This window comes from Manis javanica, chromosome 3 (genome assembly GCF_040802235.1).
Source record: "Manis javanica isolate MJ-LG chromosome 3, MJ_LKY, whole genome shotgun sequence".
Lineage (NCBI taxonomy): Eukaryota > Metazoa > Chordata > Mammalia > Pholidota > Manidae > Manis > Manis javanica.
Window position 1 is genome coordinate 114,969,285 of NC_133158.1, and position 25,798 is coordinate 114,995,082.

Below are 25,798 nucleotides of genomic sequence, written 5' to 3' on the forward strand. Positions count from 1 at the left end.
AAAATGAAACATTATTTAATTTTTTCATAATGCCATGTAAAAGTTAGCTATTACCATTATTGTTGCTGCCCAAAGCAGACAGGCGTTCAGTGAGTGGACACTTGGAAGACCATGGTGGAAATGAAACTTTGACTATGCAGATTTAAGGACAGAGGAAATATAAATATTTTATTTCTAAGTAAAAAAAGAATTGCCAAACCCATTAATAAGAAATTATAGCATGCTGCTTATTTCAAATATAGAAGACACTGCCGTGTGTAAAATGGATCCCAGATGCCCATTTCTCTCTGACTTGGTCTATATACATAAAACATGACTCTTCACTGAACTAACTGGGGAATTTAGCCAGCATCCAATCATTCAATCCAGGATTCTAAATGGTTGAAACCAAGATTTTAGTTCAAGTGACCTTTTTTCTTTCTGTGCCCAAGCTATTGCTATATGATTGATTCCATTATGACCATAGAACTGGTTGAACAGGTATCTTCTGGGCTGCCTAGAGCAGCCTTCCTCTGTTTTTTCAGCAAATCACTAATCTTTACACTTCCTAGGGCCACCTAAGCTTAGTTTCTTAGTATTAAACTTTGAATAGTGATTTTTCTGTGGCTTACTGATGTAAGAAATGTGAAGAACCCTTGGGCTTTCTGTTTTATCCAGATAACCCTGTCAGCATAGAGTCCAGAACCTGGAATTTTGCATCTCAAGGTCAGCAAGGTTATTGGCACTTGGCAAATGGGCCAGTGATGGACCCCAGGACACAGGCGTAAAGTTCTGCAGGGTTGCAGCAAAGCAATGTTCCCAGGTTGGGGGAGGGTTCTGCAGAGCAAGGCCCAGCACTTTTCGAACTCCTGTTGAATGGTGTTATCAAGTTTTCTCATGAATATCCAAAATGACCATTGGAGGTAACCTCTGGCTGTTGAATATAGCACTAATAACTTCAGAATGCCTAGAAACTACTGGGGGAAAAAAAAGAGTGGCAGCAAATTTAAGGGAAAGGAAATATAGAAAGAGCTATGCTACCAATGAAGCATCCATTTTTTACTGAGTTATTTTTTCCTGCCTTCCCTCCCTGGACACCCCATGCCAGTTTGACTTCCACAGGACAATGAGAATCATTTCTAACACAGATCTGGTCATGCCACTCCTCTGACTAAATCTTTCTCTACCACTTGCAAGATGAAGTATAAGCTGCTCAGCCTTTCCCTTTGCCCTTGATATCAGATTCCATTATACCATTCAGACCTTACCTCCCACTTCTACCTCGCCCTTCCACCAGGCCACCCTCAGTCCATGTGCCATATGTTCTAGCTACTTTGAACTACTTAAAATTCCCTGACCATGACAGATGTCATCTTGTCTCCACATCCATTAGCCCTCCTGCGTCCTGTTTCAGTGGTAAAAGCTCCTCATGTTTCAAGGCACAATTCAAATGTCACTGCTCCAAAAATGAACAGCTTTTCCCCCCTTTCTTTTGTTGCACTTTATGTATAACTTTCTAAAATGATGCCTATCATCATATATGTTTTTGTTTTTCTTTCTTCCTCAGTAGATCATGAGCACCTCAATATCAAAACTATTAATAGATTTGTATTTATTCACATATTTTTCCCTAATACCTAACTCAGGATTGCAGGTGTCCAGTGGTTGAATAAATCTTGGAAAATGAAAAAATTAAATGAACTTGCCTTTGTTTTACTCTCTGTCTCCCTACTATCATCTGGCGCTTCTTACCAGGAGTCATTTTGCTAATCACAAGTGCCAGCTCCCACTGCTCTGATACCGTGTTCCTGCAAGACCTCAGATAAGAATGAAAGCAAGCTGCATCTTACTAACTCCTTGAGGGTAAATGAAAGATGTTCTATTCAGGCTCTACACCCAAAATTATAATCTGATAAAACAGCAAGCCTTTCTCATCTGCTGTCATCAGTGCTGTTCCAGTAGCCATTGCAAATTCAGCTGACAACTCAGAAACTGTTCAGCAGGCTTCCCACTGATTTGCTTTCTGGCAGAGCTGAAAAGGTACCTGCTTGTAGTCAGAGGGCCTGAATTCTGGTCTTGGCTCTGCACCCTGAAATCCATACGACTTCAGGAATGATGCTTAGATGTTTCCTTATGCGCAAAACAAAGAAAATATTCCTTTCCCAGGCCCTACTGACCTTGCTGGATTCTTACAAAGTTCAGAGGGTATCAAGAATTTGAAATCACTTTACAAAATCGATAATTCACCAGGGGAATGGAAGGTAGAGACATCATATTATTTATACCTTAGCCCTGGTGTTTTAGGTATTCTACAACTGTTTTCTTCAGGAAGATCAAACTAAATACAATGCCTGAATACATGTTTCATTACCCGGGTAAAAGACCAACCTGGGAAATTTTCTAGGTAGTCCCCAAAGTATATTGGCCAGTTGTCACCATGACTTATACATGACTTATACATGAGACCACATGTCCAGACTCAGTTTAGGCACATGAAATTTGTTGCACATTGACTATGGGCCAAATAAAAGCCTTATCCTAGATGCGCCTATCAGCAAATTGGCTAACTCACCTGTATGGACATTGCTGTTATAGCCCTTGACCCATTCAGTGGCTCAATGTCATCAAACATAGACAAGGACATTTAGTCTTACTTTGCTTAGAATAGGACTATAAATCTATTTTGATTAAAGTCTTTAAAACTCATGTGGGACAGATGACAAAGGAAGCTGCTATGGGGAATAATAATAACAGTTAACACTTAAAGCATGGTCACTGTGTACTAGGCACAATCCTCAGGGATTATCCTACATTCTCTTAACCCACAGCTATTCTTTCAGGCAGGTTCCCCTGATAGCCCTCTTTGTAGTTGAGGAAAATGAAGTCATATAATACAAAGCATAGAGAGAGGATTATAACCCAACTGCCTGATTTGACTGCCTGGATGCTTTATCTCAGGCAAGTCCTGGTCTATGTGAGATCTATCAGCAGCTACCATTTCCCTGAAGTTTGTTGAGAGAGTCATTTGGGTAAAAAGCATCAGGCATACATTTATTCTACATGATTTCTCTGTATAGTCCACTTGAATAAATTCAGGGGGAGGAAGCAGAGCTATAGATGGTCATCTATATCTCAGATTATGATTATCATACAGTGGCTGATTGCCTACCCAAAAACCTTTCTCTACCTCTTTCTCAATAAAGGAACCCACTTTAATTTAAATTGGTAATATGCCCATCTAAAACTTGTATTTCCCAGCCTTCCCGAATGCTGTGTGTAGCTATGTAACCATGCTTTGAACAACGAGATAACAGAAGAATTGCCCTGGAATCATTTTGTGGTATTTCCAGTAAAGAGAGTTAACACAGCTGGAAGGTGCACCCTTCTCTCATTCTGGTTCTCTTTCTGTTATGAGAGTTACAGACATGGCTAGTTGTTCTGGACCATGAATGACTTAGATGATGAAAGCCACATGCAGAGAGAGAGAAGGAACTTGAGTTTCTAATTATTTTTTGGAGCATTCATGTCAACATTGGAGGACCTACTCTACCTTCTCTTATATCAGAAGAATACATCCTGAGAGCTCAAGTAGATGCTTTCTTCGTTTTCCTTTTATATGCACCCAAAACTAATCCTGATAACATTACCTGAAAATGTTCTGGTTTTGTCTCTGTTTCATACATGTTTCACTTTAGATTATTGCACAACCATAGAAAAATTGTATAATTAATTACATTCCCTTTGCTTGGTTTTTAATAAAACTCCAAACAAGAAATTTTAGGTAGAAAAAGCAGAATTTATTGATTAAACTGAAATCTGGAGTTCAAATTTTTTTCTTTTTTGCTAGCTCTAATTAAAATAAACTAGCCAAGAGCTATTGGATTTGGATTTGAATACAACAAGGAGAAAGAGAAAGAACTCTTTTTCCTCTTAAGTACTTTCCAAAATAGACATGTTAGGAGGTTTGTCCATCCTTAGGCTGTACATCAGATGTACTTTCTATGTTATTACAAATCACCTAAATTGCCCCACCAAACCTAGTTGTGTAAAGTGATTATTGCAGCCCAAAATGTTCAACTGGAATTTGTCTGGGTCTTGGATAAAACATGACATTTATAAAAACCAAGCACATTTGTGACACACCTTCTACTTTTGTTCTGTTTCAAAGCACTGTAAAATGTATCCATTAAAAAGTGCTCTAAGTAGACTGACTTCTGTTGTGACAGCATAAGGAACTTCAGTGACACACTCCGCAGTGAGACTTGCATCAATTTTTTTTTTAATTAAAGCTTTTGTAATTGACCCTAGGAGCAAACAGCCAATGAAGAAATACCTTCTCAAGACTCAATGAGAACTCAGCAAGATACTTGACAGTATGTGGTATTTGAACCACATATAGGCAGTTTGTTTCTGGCTACAAATTCTAACTTTGTTTTCCTATTCCTAAATTATGTTCACCTTAGGTAATAGGCATGACTTGGTTGCAAGAGTCTTAGAGCTTAATTAATGTTCATATTCAAATGTAGCAAGCCCCACTGCAAATAAAATTCCTAGCGTCATGACCAGCAACACAGATACCCAGAAAATTACAGTGACCACCACCATCAGCGCACGGCCATTACCACCTCCACCACCGCCCCAGGGCTTCAATGCTTCTTGGTGCCCCTCTTCTGCCTGGGTTCGCATCCTTGAATCTGTATTTGTTTTAGTTGTTCCATGGTGCATGTACGTGTGTGTGTGCACATTCATGTGCCTGTTTGTCTCTATGTATGTGTTTATGTGTGAATTGAAAACTTCCTAAATCCTATAGAGAAATAGTTAAGTTACAATTAAATAATCTCATTGAGGTAAATGTTACAGAGGCCTATGATTAACTATTAAAGATATAATAAGTTCGCTAAGAAGTTCCAGTGGATTCCCAAACTGTTTGGCTGTCAAGTGTAATAGCTGTAGATGTCTATCTTTCCGCTACTTTTATTGCCAAATGATTGTGTTAGGTGTCTCTGTGAGGCCTTGGTGTGATTTTCAGCTGCCTATTAGAAAAAGAAACGTGGAAAATGTGATTTTTCTTCCTATTAGAAATGTTAGATTAGGTAAATTAGGATTGTCCATTTTGGAATATGGCACCCATGAGACTATTCATGGTCTCCTAAAAATACCAAAGTATAAAAAAAAAGCCACTAGTTAAGGAAGGCCTGAATTTCTCAGAACAAAGGTTAAAGGTTAAAGCTGTTTTATTCTATGTCACCTGGTAATATTCCCTCTTTCCCTCTTCTGATTTCCAAAAGGAACAAACAAAGTGAAAACTTACTTGACAGTTCCTATTAGATAAGTTTAGCTAAACAGGATTTTGTTGTGCTTGACTATCATTGTTCACCTAACTCAGGTATTGGAATAATGGTTTGTATTTTCTGAACTCAAAATTAAGTGTTGACTAACTTCACATTGAATTAATCATCAAAGCAAATTTCATGAAAATGCTGATATAAAATCTTCATTTTGACTGATTTTGAGGAGGAAAAATTTTAATTATTCATTTAAATATTCAAAAGGGAAGGCAGTGTGAAAATGTGTATGAAGAAAGTCAACTGACTCTAATATGCCAAAATAAATTCCTCCATTTAATCATTAGCAGCATCTTTTACAGGAAGGTAAAGAAGAAAGCATTCCATTGTTAAGAATAATGGATATTGTATTTTATTAAACTTAAATATTGTACTAGTGAGTAATAATTGACCACAATTATTCTGTTGGTTGTAATTAAACAGTAATAGCAAAGAAGTACCTCACCTCTAAGGACTATTGTTTACTTCTTTAATTCCCAAATAGTACTAGTTTTACCTTCAAGTATGCTATAAGAGGAGAAGAAAAAGGGAAGACATTTTTCTGTCTTGTTTAGATTTCCTGAAATATGGAACTGGAAATTTTGTACCTTAATTTAATTTTAAAAGTTAAAATGCTAAACATGGACCATCTAGATATTGTTTTACGATGATTCAACCATAAATTTGCTGTTTTTCTTGAACAAATCAATTAAATCTTCTGTATTCTGGATTTTTTTATGTAAAAGACTGAGACTGATCATGTTGAACAGTCCCACAGATTGTTTTAAAAATTAGTACCAATTCTAAGTGGTTTCTTTGGGAGATAGAAAGAAAAATAATTTTAAAAAATTTAATGTCAACCACTTCTACATTCTAGGGAAACTATAGGACTTGGGGTGTGTGTGTGCGGAAATGCTCTTTCATTTATGAAAAACACATTAATGATTAATGGATCTTCAGTTACAAAGAAGGCCCAGGCTAGTCTTGGGAGAAATGGGCAGTAAATTAGTCTGCAGAACAAAATAAAAGACAGGAAAGCTTTCCTACTAGTGATGAGGAGGTAGGGCAGGAACGGTATGAGAGGAAGTGATCCTTTGTTGAAAGACACAGCTAAAGAATTTTAGAATTGCAATAACTAATATTGAAAGAATCATTCTAGCCAAACCTTCAGTGGAAATTGGTTACTCAGAAGACCTTTCCATTTCTTGTTCTTTGGAGAGCGAAGGAGAGGGGACTGTGGACACATTTTGTGAGCAAAAGATGGCAGAGAAGGCTGAAGAATCTGAAAGAGACATCGAAGTAACAGAGAATTGAGCAGGAGTTTGAAATAGAAGATAATAGACAAACCCCAGCAATTCTTTGCAAGACTTCTTGCAGTTAAATGAGATTCTGTTCAAGTTTTCTTTCTTTTGGGGGCAGGAGATAATAATAATAGAATAATAAATAATAGCAACAAGAACTGTCATTTACTGAATGCTTGAAATGTGGCAGATATCCTTCTAAGTGCTTTTCAAATATAATTTCATTGAATTCTCACAGCAACCCCCTGAAGATTTATAATTATCTGCCTTTCATGTATGAATAAACTATGCACATAGAGGTATTGGGAGATGATTCTCCGTGGGTCTCTCATGTTTCTGTCCATCTTGTGAGTAGAGACACTCACTTTCTAGACTGTCTTTCAAGGATGTTTGTATAGAAAACGGGTTTGGAAAATAGAGATAGCGTCTCCCTCAGTGCAAAAGGCAGGTTTGGTTTTTGTCCAGTATAATAAAGATAACATGTCTTTTCAGGGCAAAGCCACATCAGGCCTACTGCCCATTGTAAAAGATTTGGGTTCCCTGTACTAGAGACTTCTCTCCTATAACACACCTCACAGCACATGCAAGCATCTCTTGTCCCCTTCTCATTACCCTATAAGAATTGGGCTCAGGGAATGGGCACAAAATCTGACACTGAGTAACTGCTGTTGCCATGAGACATAAAGTCCTTTGACTCATGAGTCTCACATCTTAGGCCAGGATCTAAGAAACTGTGGCAGAAAACTTGTTAACTTACAAGTAGGTAAAATCTCAGACTCCTCACAGTTCTGACAAGAGTGTAACTTGTCCAAGGCCTCTGAGCTAAAAATTGCAGAGCCTAAAATTGGACAAGCTCAGGTAGTTCTATCTGCTATCAGACTTTCCCTCACCAGGCTATATTAGAAGAAATGGGACTCCTAGTGATCAGAAACAGGAGGATAAAACTAAAATGTGTGTTATATTACACAAAAGTTAATTACAAAAATATGTATCTGTAGTAAGACAGTCCAGTGATATTGAATATATGCACCCATTGTAATCATGGTCATATCAGAGTGAACAAAGCTATATAAAATCATTGGCATAATTTAATAGGAGACAGAAATGCTGTCTATCTCATCCTCACCTTTACAAATCCCAATTCTCTACTCTTATAATTATGCAAATATATGATTTAAAATACTGTATCTTATATGAAGCCTTTCTTATTCCCTCAGTAAAAAATAGTGTTACATTTCTCTTAATTCAGAAACATTTTGCATTTCTTAACCTGCAGAGTGGTTAAGAACACTGCCTCTGGAGTCACACCAACTTGATTCCATTGTTGGCTCTGCCACATCTTAGCTACATAACCTTGGGCAATACACGTAAACTCATTGTGTCTCAGTTTCTTCACCTATAAAATAGAATTTTGACAGCAATTCACAGGCACAGACATGATAAAGTGAATATATCTGTGTATTACTACATCCCCATAGTTTAAAAAGAAAAGCATAATTTCTATGAGCACACTTTAGCTTTTTTGGGGGTGGTGGTGAGGGGGTTGAAACCCATAATATAAAAGCCCTGTTCTTAAAAGATTAAATGAGTTCTGTATCCTACCTGACATGTCATTAAGTTCTCAATAAATGACTGCTATCAGTATCCTTCTGCTAAGACCTTTTTTAATTCTGCCTGGCTTCATGGCTATTGTATATTACCTGAATGTCTCAGGCTTCAGCAAACAGTGAGTATAAATTTAGTCCCGTTTATTCTACCAAATATCAATGACTCTTACCCTCTTCTTGATTTTTCAGAAATATAACCAGAAAAATCACTGCCCTTTCTCAATGATCTTCAAGGCTTTTCTCATATTTGCATAATCACTTCTTAATTAAAAATCATCCCCTCAATCAGTCTGAGTCCAGCAATTCCTCAGTGGTGTCCCAAGGAGCTGGGATTCTGCACGCACCCATACCACTACCATCATATAGGACCTGCTGGAGCTGGGAACCTACCACAGCAGTATCGGTGGGATGGCAATAGCTCAACCACAGAGATCCTCGCTCTCACCCGCATGAACTGAAAAGGGCAACATGCCTTGTGTGTGATATTTGGGCAGAGAAGAGACCCTTAACAAGTTTATCTTCACACTTCAAGTGCTTCAGGCTTTATAGATGTAATAACTCTCTCCCCTGTGCATATGCATAAGGTCAACAAAATGGGAGCAAGATGAGTTCTGTTCTCACCAACACACAATTCCCTGGGCGGCCATGTTCTCTGACTGTTGCTAAGTCTGGTTCCTGTGATACCTTCTCTTTTCCCTTATGGTAACTGTTTTCCAGTGGTACATTTTGTCCTTCTGTAGTGTATGGCATGTATGTCTCAATGCAGATGGTAGAGAGAATTCAAGGTTTTTTCCAAAGAGGCCACCAGCCTTTCTATCATTCAGTGGGTATAAATGGGCATATAAGAATACTTTCAGAAAGGCTGAACTTACTTAAAAAAACTAACCATACCAAGTGTTGGCCAGGATGTGGAGCAACTGGAACTCTCATATATTGCAGGTGAAAATGCAAAATGGTACAGCCATTCTGGAAAACAGTTTGGTAGTTTCTTAAAGAGTTAAACATCTACCTATCATATGATCCAGCAATTTCAGCCCCTGGTATTTACTCAAGATAAACAAAAGCATTTGTTCACATAAAGACTTGCACATGAATGTCATAGCTTTACTTGTAATAGCCAAAAATTGGAAACAATGCAAATTTCCAATAATAGATGAATGGAAAAACAAATAGGTATGTATGAATATTATATTGTTTTATTTAGTGGGATGTTACTTAGTAATAAAAAGGAGTAAACTGTTCACACATACAGCAATGTAGGTGGATCTGAAAATAATTATGCTGAAAGACAAAAACCCATTAAAAAAAAGAGTGTGATGGTTCCATTTATATAAAATCATAGAAACTGCAACTTATTTATAGTGACAGAAAAAAGTCAGTGTATTCCTGGGGATTGGAGAATGGGTTCAAGGAGGAGTGAGATGCAGGAATTACTGAAGGCATCAGCAAAGTTTGCAAGGTTGTGAATATTTCATCATCTTGACTGTGGTGATATATTCATGGATGCCCACACCTATGTCAAAATGTAGGGTTAAACTTAAGTACATGTGGCTTATTGTCTGTCAATCATACCTCAATAAAACTATTTTGAAAAATGGATACAGAGAAAATGTGACAGCTAAACTTCTCCAGTAACATCTGAGTTTTTCTCCCCAAGTACCAGATCAAAATATCCTGTTTAATGTCCATTACTTACTTCTTAGTAGACTAGAAGTTAGCTCATTAAGGCAGATGTGGCCTTACTTAAGTTTGTGTTCCCCATGAACCTTAGCACAGTATTTTGTAAACATCACAGGCACTAAATATATGCACATGAAATGAGTGGAGAATGAGTTAACTAACTGAATAATTATCAACCTTAACAGTCTTCATACAACTGTCCTTTATGTGTAGCTCTGCAATTGCTAACTTCCTTGTCTCCAGGATAAATTCCTTCTTCTGACAAGCCAATACATCTCACTCCAGATTATCAAGCAACAAATCTTTGTTTGAGGATGATGTATGAGTATAAAGGATGCAATTCATAAAAGAATCCAAGGAGTGCTATTTTTTTCTCTTCAAACTGAGCATTGAAGTTGCCTCTTCTGTGTCTTTTCAGCAGCGTTAAAATTTAGAATTGTGTTTTAATACTTACTGGATTCACTTGATAAGTGTCTATCAGTGGATTTCTGAATGTAAATGGAAAAGTGTCTATAAATAAGAGAAAAGCTCTGGACCAGGAGGTGGGAGCCTAGAGTTCTAATGCTGAGTCTGATACTTACTAGCTGTTTGAACCTAGATAGATCGCCACCATTCTTGGGCATAGTTTTCCATTCTCAAAACAAAGGAATGAGGCAAAATTGCTCATGGAGTTTTCCTATGCCAGCAGTCTGTGATTTTGTGATTCCAGGAAGGATTAAGGCATTAAATGGGCCACGGGTTAAATGGCCTCTTTAGGAGAGGGAAGAAAATGAGGTAGGCAGGCGATGGATTAAATGGAGGAAGAGAGGGTTAAACTTACAGTGAGCATTTCTACTTTAAGAAAACTCTCATACGTGGGTGGGAGCATTCAGTAGGAAGTTCTTGTCGCTGATCTATCTACTTGGAGTATACCTCTCCTATTGTGTTATACCTCCTCCAGGGAACATAGCTCTCTAGTTTTGTGTCCCATGTTCTTGCTGTGGATAAATTGTGTAATGAAAAATGTATGACGGTTTCATTTAGAAGGAAGCATGAGCCACACATTCAGCAACTTTTCTATACATGTTTCATATCCAGGGACACCAGGCAAAGATTTGGCATAATCTATATTCAGTCACTCTCAGAAACTGAAATTGCATTTTCTGCCCCTGTTTCTACTTGGCAAGAGTCCTTTTTGTGCTGATGCCAAATGAGATGCAATCTCCAGAAGAGTGATTGATTGCCAGGTGCACGAGTGATTAAGCCAGTGCAACTGTGGATTACCCCATCTCCATAATGGAAGAAGAAAAGCATGCATTTTCTATGAGGACACTGTAGCTTTCTTTAGCTTTGCAGCTCATGACATAAATACCCTGGTGTTAAAGATAAGCAATAACAACCAGTGTATATATATTGAGTAAACTGGACTCCTTCATGGAAGTAGAAAATGGGGCAAATACACAAGTTACCCTCGAAATTAAAGCATAATGCCTATTTGTAAAGACCACTTTACAGTGTTGTCTTTCCTACGCTGTGTTTATTTAGTCAAATAAATATGATGTGTGTATGACCTAGTCTATCTCAAATTTTCTCCAGCTTAAAGCCTATCTGTGTTTGGGGAAAAATAAAAAACAAATCTGTCTCTGAAAGTTTTGAGAAATATTCTGGTTGCTAAAGACTTGAAAAAGAGAAAAATAATTGAATGAGATGACATAGAGCAAAGCTTCCTGAAATCTTTCCCCACCTGTTCCCCAAAGTTCCATTTACTTTCACTCAAAGGGACACAATCTTAAGTCCCATCTCACCTGCCTAAGGCCAGGATATCTTGGTGATCTGTGGCCCTTTCTGTCCATTCTGGGATAGCACCTGTGGTTGGAAATATAGAAAAGGTAAGTCCCTGCCATCCCACCCCAAGCCCCCTATACAGAGAGCGACCTGGAGGGAGAATCCAAATAAAGCTCCCTTTTGGGAAAAGGAAATAAGGCCGACTTAGGAGGCAGTCATCCATGGCAAGGCTGAGGTGCTGATAGGTGGGTCTTGGGAAGAACTCTTGTTCTGTAGTGAAGGAAGTTCGTAAGAAACTTAGAGCTGGTTTCCAGGAGGAACAATTCCCTAGTCGGTTGTTTTCTATGACCCCCAGCTCAGCCCTCAGGGAAATTATAGGCTTAAAGATTTCTAAAGTCAAGAGTGTTTAAGGCAAGACATACAGTTTTTTTTTAGCAATGCGTTTTCCTCAAAAATAGTAGGCTTCTTTCTGATCTGTTCATTGCCTGTCAATTCATGTGCCAATGACCATACCCAATGTCCAGTGCTCCTGCTGGCTGTATTTCTCAATTTTCTCACACCTATGCTGAGCTCTGTCAAACTAATATTATCCTGAAGCAGATCTAAAGCAGTAAGCCTGGGCAGGAAGGGGACACCCCTCATGTGATCTGTGTTGCAGGACTGAGCTTCTTCATTAAGTCTATCGGTTCTTACAAACCTCTCTGCTCACAGCCTTTATATTTCTTACTGTTTGGAGTCCAGAAGCAGTGGGCTTTTCAGACCCAAATACCTGAATTCCTATCACTTTTTATTTGTCTTTTCAAAACAGACAATCCTTCCATACACATTTCTTTATAATACCTTGCTAAATGCACTAATACACAAAATACACACACAAACATTCTGGCTTTTTCTAACCTATTTCCCTAAAAAGATTTAGAAGACACTTGTTCTGGCTCCAGGTTACTCGAGGAGACAATATTACCAAAGGTTTTCACCATGTAACATGGTTTGTCTTTCCTGCCTCTAATATCTGTTCCCTTCCCAGAAGATGCCTGAACACTGACCCAAACCCAAACATTTCAGGATTTTGTTATAGGAAAGTCCCACTTCTGGAATCAATTTCTGGTTAGTGTTGGAGAAATAATCCTATCTTTCCAACAAAACGCCCTTCTATACCAATATAGGAGAGAAAGAGGGAGAGAAAGAGAATACAATTTATTCCCAAGTAAGCATTAACAGATTTACATAAGCATAAGGTAGAAAAAATGACTACCAAGTCTGGGCAGAATTTCACTCAGATTTGTACAATAAAGTGGTAGAAAGAGCAACTAAAACTTCTTTTATCTCCTTCAGAGACAAAGCAGCTAAAGCTTGTGACAGTCTGTGTTGATCCTGTGCGAGGCCACCGAGCTAATTACAAAAGCTCCTTGGTACATAAACAGAGGTTCTTTGGCTCATGACCTTGGAGATATCTCTATAATATAAAAACTAGAGACTGGGAATAATGCCTAGTGAGATTCATCTTCATTCCAAAGGTTAAAGCAAAACCTCAGAATGATTATGTCTCTAAGGAATCCTAAGAAAATGGTCTCTTTGCCCTTTATCAATGGAGAAATAATTTTCATTTACCCGTATATCATTTTTAAATGGACCTAATGTAAACAATGGCTCTGAAACAGGAGTTTGTTTCTTGTTCATATAATAGTCCAAAGCAGATGTTCCCGGTCTGCAGGTCAGCTTTCCTCCATACAGTCATCAGGCGACCATGCTCACAATGCATCTGCCAACTTCAACTTGTGATTTACAAGGTTACCCTGGAGGTTGCCATCCCAGTTAGCCATAAAGGGCAAAGGGCATGGAGGAGGTGTTCCTGTTTCTTTAAAGCCTTTGCCAAGAAATGATACCCACCACTTGTGTTCACATTCTATTCAGTCATATGGACACACTTATCTGTTAAAGAGTCTGAGTAATGTGGTCAAACTCTGCCCAGAAAAATTAATTGCCAGAGGAAATTAATTTGGTAAGCTGACACCTCTGCCACAAGGCAATAGACAAAACAGTATGAAAGCTGGACTATATGACCTATAGATCAGTTGAAAGGCAGTGCCATTCTAGTTCTCACTTCCCTAATCCCTGGCACAGCCTCCCAACCTACCTGGCTCACTCCTCCTGGGGTTACAAAATCTGGCAACACTTCTCATAAATGTTACTACAACAGTCCCGTTGGTGCTGAGTTCCTCTGCTCATTTGAAAGAAGTCAGGCTTGGTGTGGATGAGCATAGTGCTGAGGGTCACTAAAGAATGCTTAATACCATTAACCCAAACATATATGGTCAATTAATATACGATAAAGGAGCCATGGACATACAATGAGGAAATAACAGCCTCTTCAACAGATGATGCTGGTAAAACTGGACAGCTACATATAAGAGAATGAAACTGGATCACTGTCTAACCCCACACACAAAAGTAAATTTGAAATGGATCAAAGACCTGAATGTAAGTCATGAAACCATAAAACTCTTAGAAGAAAACATAGGCAAAAATCTCTTGGACATAAACATAAGCAACTTCTTCATGAACTTATCTCCCCGGGCAAAGGAAACAAAAGCAAAAATGAACAAGTGGGACTATATCAAGCTGAAAAGCTTCTATACAGCAAAGGACAAAAAGGTACCCTACAGTATGGGAGAATATATTCATAAATGACAGATCTGATAAAGGCTTGACATCCAAAATATATAAAGAGCTCACACACCTCAACAAACAAAAAGCAAATAATCCAATTAAAAAATGGGCAGAGGAGCTGAACAGACAGTTCTCCAAAGAAGAAATTCAGATGGTCAATAGACACATGGAAAGATGCTCCACATCACTAGTCATCAGAGAAATGCAAATTAAAACCACAATGAGATATCACCTCACACCAGTAAGGATCGCCACCATCCAAAAGACAAACAACAAGAAATGTTGGTGAGGTTGTGGAGAAAGGGGAACCCTCCTACACTGCTGGTAGGAATGTAAATTAGTTCAACCATTGTGGAAAGCAGTATGGAGGTTCCTCAAAATGCTCAAAATAGACATACCATTTGACCCAGGAATTTCACTTCTAGGAATTTACCCTAAGAATGCAGCAGCCCAGTTTGAAAAAGACAGATGCACCCCTATGTTTATCGCTGCACTATTTACAATAGCCAAGAAATGGAAGCAACCTAAGTGTCCATTAGTAGATGAATGGATAAAGAAGATGTGGTACATATACACAATGGAATATTATTCAGCCATAAGAACAAAACAAATCCTACCATTCACAACAACATGGATGGAGCTAGAGGGTATTATGCTTAGTGAAATAAGCCAGGTGGAGAAAGACAAATACCAAATGATTTCACTCATATGTGGAGTATAAGAACAAAGAAAAACTGAAGGAACAAAACAGCAGCAGAATCACAGAACCCAAGAATGGACTAACAGTTACCAAAGGTAAAGGGACTGGGGAGGATAGGTGGGAAGGGAGGGGTAAGGGCAGGGAAAAAGAAAGGGGGTATTACGATTAGTGTGTATAATGTAGGGGGCGCATGGGGAGGGCTGTGCAACACAGAGAAGACAAGTAGTGATTCTACAGCATCTTACTACGCTGATGGACAGTGACTGTAATGGGGTGTGGGGAGGGGGTACTTGGTGAAGGGGGGAACCTAGTAAACATAAGGTTCTTCATGTAATTGTAGATTAATGATAACAAAATAAAATAAATAAATAAATAAATAATGAAGGTACCTAAAAAAATAAGAATGTGTCTGTTCTAAATAAATGGTCAGGTTCATAAGGGCTTAGATTCCCTGGCCAAGCCTGCTTCTACTTCAGTTACCAGCCTTGACCCATGGTGAGGCACATTATTTTTCTTTGCCAGCCTTTTAGAGGTCTTTACACTTGAAAGTGCCTACTGCTCACCCTCAGGAATTCATTCTAGTGTAAGAGCATTGACAGCAAGAGCCTTGCCTGTCTTTGCACATCATAGAAGCTTCTCAGTCACAGCTACTGAAACATTTTGTTTGGAGATATGCATGGCTCCCAGTCTGTTCCATCAGTTCCCATAGCTACCTTCTTTCTCACTTGTATTAACCATATATCCTTATTTTCTATGTTTTAGTGCTTTAACATCTGAGGTCTTGCTGACATCGGGAAGACTGCTTCTCCCAGGGTTAGCCAATTCCTAGAGAGAGTCAACAACTCACACCCATACTTTCTGAACAAAAAGCAGTCAATCAAGAACTCACATTTCCAACCACCTCCTTTATTAAGCTCTCACACTTCTGGTCACACTACCCATCTACTCTAATCATCCCAAGTCCAGTGAAGTATTCAGGAAACTCCAGAAACAGAACCAATGGAGATATGTGTGTTGAAAGAGAGAGAGATTTATTTTATTTTAAGGAATTGGCTCATATAATTATGGAGGCTTGGCAAATCCTAAATCATCAGGGCAGGCTGCCAGGCTGGAGATTCAGGAAAGAAGTGCTGTTTGAGTCCAAAAGCAGTCTTCTGGAAGGATTCCTTCCTGTTCAGGGGAGGTCAGTCTTTGTGCTCTTCAAGCCACAACTGATTTGATTAGACCCACCCACATTATGGAAGATCATCTGCTTTACTCAAAATCTAGTGATGGAAACATTAATTTCACCCAAAAACTACCTTCAAGAAACATCTAGAATAGTGTTTGACCAAATATCTGGGCATAATGGCCCAGCCATGTTGAAATTAACTATCACAGCCAGGTAATAGAAAACAGCACCTAAGCCCCGAGCTCACTGAAATTATTCAGACTAGCTAATCTTAAACCTGCTTGCCATAATTCACCCATTTCTTCCCACAGAAACCACAACAAAGTCTCCTGCCCACATTTCCCATCACTCCCTCTGCATCCTAACTGACCCTGGTGGTTCTCCATGTGGCCCCTTTCCAAGAGACTCTGTTCCTCTTGTTCCTAGGGATCTATGAGTATAACAAACTTCCTCCTTCATGACAGTCATTTCCATGTCAGATGCCCTGAAAACATCACTGGTATTTTTCTCATGGTGAAAGTTTTGTTCCTGGAACACCATCTCAGATTCTGGAATTAAAAATCAACATTTCTGTCATAGACTGAATGCCTTTCACCTCCTTACCTTGATGTATTGGGTCTTGCCCCTGAGCCTCCTACCTCCTAACTTAGTGCTGTCTGGTACTATTGGAGGGGCATTGTTTATTTTCCTCAGTTCTCGTCCTTGCTGCAACAAAGAATTGAAGGGCAGAGACACAGTGGTGAAGCAGAGTAAAAGTTTTATTAAAGTCATGCACTTAGAAAGTGTGGGTGACCTCAGAGAGAGGAGCACACCTAAGGGTTTAGAGTTTGGGGTTTTATAGGCGGTTGAGGATTTTCAGGACAAATGGTCCCAGAATGTTCATCTTTGATAAGACATTAAGTTTCTTTATTTAACCTAACACAAGAAATTTACTGCTTTAATTCCTTTCCAGGATATCAGCTTCTGTCTGGAAGCACATCAGTCGAGACTGTGTGCCCTGCCTCCAAGGGCAGAGCCACCATCCATTTGATTAAAATGCAGTCTTCGCTTTAAGATAGAATTCTTCCTGAATAAGCTGTGCCTTTGAGCAGGCTAAAGTAAATCTTACAATGGTATGTTCTAATTGACGCAGTGAAAACATAGGCTATGCTGAGATACTTTTCTTTATCTGGGGAGTATTTAAACTCTAGGACAAGTTGCTCCTGGCCTTCTGAGCTTTTTATGTTTAACTGGTTAACTCTTTTGTGTCCCTTCTAGTGGACTTTCCTGACCCTTTTCTCTCTCCACAACACTCATATCTGTTTTCCTGCCTAACAGTACCACTGGTTTAAGGTCAAAACCAACCACTGTGTGCTTCTCCTTCTCCAAGAAGAGTTACCCGTTAGGCCTAACCACACCCCTATTCAGTCATGAAGCCGTATTAAAGACTCCATCCTCCATACCTTTCAAGTATAATTAACTAATTCTCCCAATGGCCTAGCTATAAGAAAGAGCTCTACTGAGGTAAAATTCAGACTTCATCTTCATATTTTCAAGTCCAAAGCTTATGTTTTTAATTACCAACAGGTTGGCAGGACAGCACTTGTTGCTGCACTTGAACCTGAAAAATTGACCTTTACTGACACAGACCATCAGCTCTCTATCTTGTCAGCTCTTTATGACAATTCAGGATACATGTTGTTGTCCTTCCACAGTATGTATATCCATTGTTTATACAACTGAATTATGTCTTGGTCATTCCTTACCTACCCCAGTCAATCTAGCTACCTCTTGAAATGGAAGCTCTATTGTTATTTACACTTTCCAGTGCCACCTCTGTACTTATTCTCTGTGTTATCTTCCCTGCCACATGACCTGGGAAGCTCTGACTGCAAACCTAAGCTCCCTTACAGACTGGCTTCTGCTTGTGTGGTGGAAGGTACTAGCAGGAGAGAGAAGGGGAAAAAAGAAGGGCTGCGTATTTCTTCTCCCATCCCTCCTGCTTCACCAGAGCATTGCTGACAGTTGCTGCAGGTCACCAAAATTACTTTCTGGAGGGCAGCCCTTCTTGTAGAGCTCCAGTTCTCAATGGCTTCGAGTAAAAGTACCAACATGTCAAGATGCCAAAGCCCATTAAAGTCCCTAAACATGATCTTGAGTTTTTTTGGTAGCTTGCATAGGCATATTCAAAAACTCACAAGTATTTGGAATAGTTACTTTTAGATTAAGACAGTCCTGGGAGTTCTAAAGACCTATATATTCCTCATCTCAAACATCCTGGGATACTATCAAAAAGGTCTATTTTAGGTACTCTGTTTCCTGGTGGCCAAGAATCTCTCTTAATAATGTTAAATGCTCTCACCAAAGTGACATATTTTGTTAGTACTAACACCCCATCCCTAGCTTTTACCCATCATACTCCCTTTATCAAAAAGATTTATTTTCACAGAATGTCTAGTTATCTGATCTCTGACTACACCCCTTTGATTTAACTTCTTTTTTTAGAAAGTGTTCTCCAAGCTTGGACTTTACACTCATACTATCTTGCCCATCCATACTTCTCCTAGGCCAAGGACAACCTGAAGTCATCAATGAGGTCCAAGAATATTGCGAATAATAGGACTGGCCAATCAACCCAGACACGACAGTTGCTGCCTACAGTAACACATCCTGATACTCTATACAGGCACCCTTTTTCAAAATAAGTATTGATTCTGCCCCCAAATTCCCTATGCCAAGAACCACCACCTCCTCAATAATAAGAGAATTCCTGGAGTAGCCTGAGAATATTTAAGAAGACATTGAAGATACTCTCCCTTGCCCTAAAGAATAGGGAAAGTGCCAGCAAGGAATCTAGGATGGGGAATGATACACAAGAGCTCTTGCATCTGCTAAACCTGGAGGACTATGACCCCAAGTCTTTCAAATCAATACATGTAATCAACCCTGTGGTTTTATGGTTTGCAACTCCAGCCTCTCTCCTTTATTATTTTTGTCCACCTTGTTCTCACCACTTTGTGCTCCATCTGGCCAGTCAAGACTATTCTGCACATCTCCTCGATCCCATAATCTAAGGTGGGTGACTTCTGTACTCTTGCCAAAACCATGCTCAGCCTCAGGACTGGGATGAATGTACTATGAAATGTGGTGCCTCCCCACACCCCTGGGATGAATTGGAAGGAGGGTTCTGGGAATCAGAGTGTCTCCCTCATACCTAACTCTGTAAAAAAGAGCCAGGACCTTCATAAGCCCTCCCAAGATAGACACATGATGTCTAATGAGATAGCAATATCTCTTTCCAGTAAGTATCCTGAACTGTTGTCCACTTTTTTTCTAAGAAGTAGCCTCCAATCCCATATTAAGATGTTGATTATGGTTCCCAGTTGATATATTTGGCCTTTTCTCTCTATCACCCTGAACTCGGCCTTTTGATGAAAAGTTATGCCTCACTCCATCCTTTCCTTCTCAGGAGAGACACTCCCTCAGTACAAACTCAAGTAGACTCTGCACCTGGGGGCAGTTCTGGGAGGTGCTAGGGGTCTTAGATACTCTGATAGTTCCTACTAAATAACTTCCACTCTTCTCCCTTCTCTGTCTATTCTAGTCATCCATCCATCCATCCACTTTTGCAATCACCCATTCAAAATGTTTAAGAATTACTATATGCCAAAGACTGTTAGACTCTTAGAATAATACAGGGTCTACATCCTCAAGTTTACAACATGGTGACGGAAAACAACTTTAAAAAAAAGAAACATTTCAGAAAATGTGGCACAGGCTATAATAAGAGGTATGAACAGCATGTGTGGGGGCTTGCTGGTGACCAACTGCCTTCCTTCCCAACCCCTTCATTTCTCTGACTCCTCTGTGATCCTTTACATCTCCCTCCTCCAACACAGCCTTCAACCCTTGAGACTGCTAGTTGCACCACTGCCAACATGTCTCCTTCTATTTTTCCATCTTTTCCCTCTTTTCCTTGCATACGAAGTGAGACCCACAAGAAGATATATTAAAATGTGTCAGTCCTTCCATGGGAAAAGTGTCTGAATCTCAGTGAGGAAAATTTGTGTCAGGATAATGATAGATACATACACTACCTATTGTCGAAGAGCAGATGAAGTGAAATGCCTGCTGTAATTGCTCTCTTTGGAGAATTACATGGGAGGTAGGACAAAGTGATATAACTACTCTACTGGCCCAGTACCATGAATTTAAAAATCTTTATGAAAATGAAAATAGCAAAAAGAGATAGATGCTATACTCCCACACACTATAAAAAAAGACTTGGACCAAAGTGCTAGAGACAGAAATAAAAAGCAAATACATGTGCCTACATAATCAGAGCCACTTACTATGAATGTTCAAGCAGGTGTTACAGTCCCTGGCCAGACTGGGCAGGGTCAGAGCCCTTCACCCTGGGGGTCCAAGTATTTGGCACCTGCATGACTCTTGTCACAGAGACCAAGACAGGATATCTTTTATTTGTTTATTCAAGTTTTCATTCATTCAACAAACATTCCTGAAGCACCCACTGTGTGCTGGGTACTCTGCTTGGGCTGGAGTGCCCTGCAGGATGTCATCATGCCCTTTTGGAGCTTGTATTCTAGCAGCTATTGGGAATACCTGGAGGCAGGCAAAGTTAGAGGGCAGTAAAATGGAATCTTAGTAGTTCTAACATTTACCCTTGCGGCGCCAGGTACTAAGGGCTTTACTTGCTTTCATTCACTAAATTCTCATCAACACCTAGGATTAAAGTTATTTACCGCCCCTTGTTTGCTTTTGTGAAATTTATTATCCTTACCTCACAGAGGAGGACACTGAATGTTGGAGGAACTGAGTCACTTGCGCCAGATCACACGGTGAGTGGCAGTCTTTGCTGAAGTCTGTGAGACTAGCCACTATCCTTTATGAAAGTTCTGAAATGAGAAAGTTGCACACAATCACCAAGTGAGGGTAAAGCATATCTCTGCCTCCTTTTCTAAAGCAAAGAGGTGGGCTGGTAAGGGTTGGAAGGAATGATGGGTGGCCCCACCTAAGCCCCATAGCTACTGAGTCAGAGTAATATATAAAAATGGGCATCAGGCCCCTGCATCTTCCTCAGTTTCCTTCACATACCATGTGCCCTGACCTGCCTCATGTTTCATTTTCTACTGTGTTCCTCCTCTTCCTTGCATTAGACATTGTCTCCTTTCCCCTGCGCAGACTTGGCTTGACCCTTAGGCCTAACCCTCCTGCTGCATCTCCCCCTGTGAGGCCCAGGCTCTTATGTGGACCATGCCTGGTACTGCTCTCCACAGCTCCAGGTGAATGCACTGCCTCAGGTAGTACAACCCCAGGAGCTGCACTCCACAGCTCTCTGGGTTGACCAGCCCTTGGGCAGGATAAGAGCACAGAGCACCCCACCAGGCTCTCACCAAGAGATGTATTATTAGATACAGTTGCAGCCCCAGGAAAAACAAAGGCTTTGATCTTTGATTCCCCCCTTCAGCTATAATCTAAATCAATAATGCAATTAAAGATATTGTAGAGCTATATCAGGAAATCCTTTTTCACTTTGTGCTGAGTTTGGCTTATGGAGAAATAACACAGCAACTGATTTTTTTCTTTCTCTCCCTTTGTTAGCAACTAAAATGAGAATGACTTATTTTTTTTTCTCCTGGTTTCATTTAGGAATTCAAAAACCTTTTGTTCTGGTTCTCTGCAGAAGTCCCTTGTATCTTTGGGGAGAAAGTCTCTCCTGCCTTATAATCCTCTACTATCAGTAGGAAACTAACAGAGAATAAAGTTCAGGAGAAAAGCCACCACCTTTGTCACTTGACAAGAACTAAAATGTGAAGTTTTGACAGATGATGATTGTGATCAGGGTAATTATTTAAGCTGTGAAGGCCAAACTTGGAGGGTAAGAATTTTTTATAGGGACAAAGCTAAAATGAACCTACAAATTGCTGAACAGCCACATTTTCCATTGTTTTTCAAAACACAACTCTCCTGCTCCCAGTCAGAGAGGCAATGCTTTATACAAATGACATTCTTATCACTTGTTAGTCAATGTAGTGCTACTCAATGGGATCCGTAGAATGGAAGGGCTGAGCTAGAAGGGAACTCTGAGGTCATCACTTCCAAAAAACTCATTTTCCTGTAGGAGAAACTGAGGTCCAGAAAAAGGGGCTGCCTGGCAGAGGGCAGTGGAAGGGCCAAACTGCACGCTGGGCCTCGAATCTCAGTAAGTCATCCCTGAGTCTGTTCCTTCTCTGCCATTTCCACACAGTCCTTAGACGCCCGGCGGCAGGGAGCTGCCTCCAGCCAGCCATGCGCATGTGTTGACTGTGTTGCTGGAGGGTGATGATTGCTCTGTAAGAAATACTTACAACAACTTTTTATGTATTATAATAATTATTATACAATAATAATTATTAATGGTAAAGAGGACATACAGCTGTCGCTGCTCCTTCTGAAGGCTCATCATTCCTGTCTTTTGTGACATCCTCATTTATCAAACAGCATGATAAGATAACTTCACAGAATGAAAAATGCTGACCTTATTTTACAGTGTCTAGAAAAAAATGCCTTTTCCATTTGGGAAAACAATGTCAAAATAAAATACATGTTTTCATGAGGCATAATTTCACTTCTCCCTTTAAAATTCTCCTGTTTTCATAATACATAAAATATTGAAAGGCCACAACTGCAAACTTACCATTGGGAATCTATGTGTATGTACACATGTATCTCCATATATTTCTTGAGGACTTCCTGGAATAATTTTGGATGGAAGGGTAATTAGAGGAAGAAAGACGCAGCCTAGCTCACTTTCCATCTAAAAAGTAATTTTAAAGATAGTTGTAATTATGATTGCTTTTTAACTAGGCATGTAAGTTTCTAATAAAATTAATAAATATCAACTACAGAGCAGCATACTCCAAAAGTGGTCCATTGTCTAATACTCCTTTAAGACAATCTGTTAAAAATGGATTCTGTGATCACATGAATTTGAAATAACATAGACCCTTGAAAATTTACAATCCCTATTAGCTTTTTATGGTTCTGAGGTATCCTGCTGTCAAAACAAATGCATTTCCCAAGCTATTTTAACACAGAATCATGTTAATTTTTCATAGAACACATTATGGAAATACATATTTTGATAACACTTTTTAAGAGATCAGTAAAAAGTATTGAAAAAATTATGAATACATTTAAAACAGTGGAGTAAAAGCAAGAAAACTAGTCTGCTTCTGGTACTGACAGGTCTAAACTCATGCTTTAAACAAATACAGAAGTGGGCATAATATATGAAGTCACTGTTTTCAGACATTGGTCAGCAAACAGCTCAGGAATGTGACTCCTAAAAGAAGAAAACCCTCAGTAAGGGAGCCCCATGGTGTCTGGCTGTCCTTTTATCTAGGGCACTGTCCTGATGGGTTCAGGGAGGGGAAGTCCAAGCAGAGCAGTTTAACTCAGCTGAGGAGTAAGGATCAGATTTGGGGGTGGCTGCTGGGACCTGACTGTTAGGGTACCAGAGGAGGGACTTGGACCGAGAAGGAGAGCCAGAAACCTACACGAGGGTCCTCTTGTCTTCAGCCAAATACAGTACTTATGTCTGGTGGGGAGTTCAGTGAGGTCTCAGGAAAAAGCTACTGGGCAGCTGTGAACTGATGGGAGGATGTGCACTTCCCACAGGGCTGGGAGACTTAGAGCTCAACTGCACTGAGCAAGGAGCCCTGTGCAGCACTGGGCGCTTTCCCCCGAGAGCCAGCAAGCCTCCAGCTGTCAGCTAAGTTGAACCTAGTTCTGAAAGCCACAAACCTTACCCCACTCCTAGCAACAAGGAATCTCATTCGACTTTTGGAAGATCCCTCCCACTCTCTGTTTTCCACACCAATGTCCCCTCTCCAATCTGATCCCCACCTGCCCCACCTTGTTATGTCTGTTTCTGTGTTCAGGAACAGAGATCGAACTTCATTCCTGCAGGAAGAATCCACGGACTACAGTTGGCCTTTGAACTAAGAGCTGCACTAGACCTCACCCTAACTATCACCACTTAAAAACAAGCTTCAAAGGGATGTAGCAGATCTGACAGTCAATTACTTTCTGCCATAACAAAATTCATCTCTCCTTCCAGGAAGAAAAATATCCAAACTTTCAAAAATGGAGCATTTCCAATGTCTGGCTTAAAATAAAAATAATGACTATGATAAGCACACATAATGTAGGGGGGGATCACGGGGAAGGCAGTATAGCATGGAGAAAACAAGTAGTGACTCTGTGGCATCTGACTACGCTGATGGACAGTGACTGCATTGGGGCGCGGGGGGAATTTGATAATATGGGTGAATGTTGTAACCACAATGTTGCTCATGTGAAATCTTCATAAGATTGTATATCAATGATACCTTAATAAATAAAAAAAGGTTAAAAAAATAATAATAATGATGACGACAACTAGGTATTTTTCTTTGAAAAGCAAAATGTGTGGGAGTCAAAACAGAGAATGGTGATGGGGGTGGGAGTCAACAGGAATAGACCTAGTGGTGACCTAGGTTCAGGAATTAGCAAACAAGTACTTAACACAGCTCTTACACACAATTTATAGATTTAAAGGAAGATAGACATAAGTGAACAAATGGAAATAAACTGAAAAACACAATACCTGAAATAAAACCAAGAAGTCCCCAGTAAGCATACAAATAACTATGCAAATATTCTTTTCAAAGAATACTTAAAAATATCTAGTCATTAAATACTTTCTATAATCAAGTTTTCAGTTCTGCAGTTGAACTTTGCAGATTCTGATGATTTAAAAGAACCCCAGAGCAGTTAAAAAAAAAAATTCTATAAGCTGTGACTGAAAAAGACATAGGAATTATATCTACATATAAAAATTAGAACTCATCTGTTATAAATGATTCATTAGCTGGCTTAACTATGGAGAGTCAAAAAGAAATTTCCTTAGAGAGAATGAGAGGCAATATTTCGAAATTAAAATATGATGCAATTTCAAAACTAAAATATGATGCAAGAGCAAGTCATAGGTAAAGATGGTAACCCACATAAAAGCAGTTTTATATAATTTCATATTCAGTCAAAACTGGTTGTTCACATTTCCAGGAGACACTTGCTTCTCTAGATTTGATCTTTCCATATTTACCTGCAAGACAGCATGGCAGAGTCCCAAGTTTTGCAGACTAGCTTCTGTCAGAACTCTTATAAAATCCTGTAGATGCTAGGTCAGGAAGGTCAAACGGGTATTGCTCAATGGTGTGTATCTGTGCTGTGTGTGTGTGCATGCGTGTGCATGTGTGAAGAGAGGGTATATCCTGTAGCCTGTGGATTCTCCTTGCAGGAATGAAGTTCTGTTTCTATTCCTGAACATAGAGGCTGACATCACAAGGGGGAGGGTGGGGGGAAAACTCTGGTCTAGCCTTAAAGGGGTAGGATCTTAGCAGTGATAGGATTTATAATCACCAACACATAGTAACAATAAAAAGATTTCTGGTTGGTTTAATATTGTTTTAAAATTCCTCCACTGCCCAACCACTGCCACTACTCCACATGCATATGACACACATCACTGTTTGAATATGTTGCTTGTTACTTTCACAGGCCATCCTTTATTTGACCAG

At 39.5% G+C, this 25,798-nt stretch overlaps 1 long non-coding RNA gene across 1 annotated transcript; it reads right to left on the reverse strand.

Moving 5' to 3' along the window:
• Positions 1-6,363: 6,363 nt before the first annotated feature.
• LOC140848193 (uncharacterized) lies at positions 6,364-25,508 on the reverse strand. The gene is made up of 3 exons (XR_012128745.1): positions 25,324-25,508; positions 20,977-21,091; positions 6,364-6,585 (listed from the first exon to the last, which is right to left on the reverse strand). It is a non-coding gene; the product is annotated as an uncharacterized lncRNA (long non-coding RNA).
• Positions 25,509-25,798: the final 290 nt, after the last annotated feature.